This window comes from Sinocyclocheilus grahami, unplaced genomic scaffold (genome assembly GCF_001515645.1).
Source record: "Sinocyclocheilus grahami isolate Dianchi unplaced genomic scaffold, SAMN03320097.WGS_v1.1 scaffold682.1, whole genome shotgun sequence".
In the NCBI taxonomy this organism is placed as follows: domain Eukaryota; kingdom Metazoa; phylum Chordata; class Actinopteri; order Cypriniformes; family Cyprinidae; genus Sinocyclocheilus; species Sinocyclocheilus grahami.
In genome coordinates, this window is record NW_015505861.1 from 205,319 (window position 1) to 207,534 (window position 2,216).

The following is a 2,216-nucleotide window of genomic DNA, read 5'->3' on the forward strand; positions in this document are numbered from 1 at the left end:
CGGCCAGGGTAGCGGCCAGGGAAGCGGCCAGGGCCAGGGAAGCGGCCATGGCCAGTGTAGCAGCCAGGGAAGCGTTCAGGGAAGCATCCATGGCCAGGGAAGCGGCCATGGCCAGGGTAGCGGCCAGGGAAGCGGTCAGTGAAGCGGCCATGGCCAGGGTAGTGGCCAGGGTAGCGGCCAGGGTAGCAGCCAGGGAAGAGGCCATGGCCAGTGTAGCGGCCAGGGAAGCGGCCAGCGTCAGGGTAGCGGCCATGGAAGCGGCCATGGCCAGGGAAGTGGCCAGGGTCAGGGTAGCGGCCAGGGTCAGGGTAGCGGCCATGGCCAGGGAAGCGGTCAGGGAAGCGGCCATGGCGAGGGTAGCGGTCAGGGAAGCGGCCATGGCCAGGGAACATTTACTGGAGATCTTTTCAATTCAGTGCCTTATTCATATGGGATGTTTTCCCTATATGCTCAAAAGAGTTTAGAAAGATTTTCTGTCTCTCTCCTCCCCCCACCTCCTCAAATAAAAATAATTGCTTGATTGAAGAGTTGTTGTTGTATCATTTGGCTTGTATCTTACAACTGCTTTCTGGCATCAGTGCTTTAATGCCGAGTTTACACTGCACGGTTTTAGCCCGATTTTTCACTCACCGACAGGTTTTGTGAAATCGCCAACAAATGCCAGAAATCGAAGGCAAATCGGTGCTCGTTCACACGAGTGACACGCACGCAGTGAGAATGATTAAAAGACGCGATCTGAGGGAATCGCCGACGCCCGCAAAATATTTGGCATGCTAAATATCTGGTGCTGTCGGCGATTCACAATCATGCTGTGTGAAATGAGATCTGACTGAAAACTACATTGGCGACGACCTTCAGCCAATGAGAGACCAAGATGCAGGGCAGAGGGAATTTCGCTGAGGAGTTATAGACCAGAATATCAGTATTTTAATAGATATATGAACAATTATATCATACAGAAACTAGCACAAACATTTGCTTGACCAGCCACAACATCAGCATAACGGTTACTGCAAAATTATTTACCTCCAACTCTCCCCAGCAAGCAATAGCAGTCTGTTCAACGTCTCTGTTAAGTATAGACCCGATATAGTCCGGCTATGTGTAACACACTTCTAGCCCAAATAACCTTGAATTTGGTTTCATTAATTGCACAATTTATTAGAGTAAAAGTTTTATCATTTGTACGTGTACAAACTCAATCTATTTTAAAACCGTGCAAGAAGAGTTGAAAGAATAAACACAGCTTTGACCGATTACTTCATATTAATCTATACAGTGAACACTTCGAAGAATTGGAGAAACTGAGGAGTTTCAACATCTGGAAAAGCGGTTGGAAATTGAGAAGATCCGAGCAGCAATGGTAAAAAAACTCTCCAAAACATTTCCTCACTAAAGCTCTCATCTTTGACACAGTCGATCATTTATTTAAATTATTATATTGAATTTATGACTGAACAATGGCGTGTTAGATACAGAGAGCATGAGCTAATTGAATAGAATAGCTCTGTCATTGTACAAGTAACGTTACAATAAGATTTATTTTGAAACTTCCAAATTGATAGTAAACCTTAAGAATACAAATTATTTAAAATGGCAATATAAAATTATCAAAAAGTTTGCAGCAGTATTAAAATAGTGCAGATAGCTCAGATGTGCAATTCAGCATTAAAACCTAAACCGTACAAACAGAAAACATAATGTAATAAAAGGGTAGGGGACTAGGGGTGAATTTATTATTTCATGTACATTTGCGGTTAATGTGTGTACTGGGCTACTTTTTAGTTACAGCAGCTATCACTGAGTTATGAAGTCAGTTGTGCCAGACAATTTTGGAGGCAGAGACAGATTGTGGGGGGCATCAATAGGGAAAAACTTAAACTGTTGGAATAAAGAGTTTTAAAGGGTTAGTCATGGAAAGTTTGCAGGTTAATGGCCATCAATGTTTAAGGTAGGTAAACACTTGTACACGGACACATATAATACTACCCGCCTGACATTGGCATGTGTTATTCAGGTGTCAAAGTTGTGCAGAGTTGAAGGAAGAAACCTCAAAGAGAGTGCCAGAAGGATGCTGGACAGATAAAGACTACAAATCTTGCCACATTAATCAAACATTGTGGTGCCAATACTCAAGTTACAATGCAAATCAGAAATTTAAAGTATTCCTTTAGTTGTCATTTTGAAATGTCAAACTTGGTCTGCAATTGTTAACC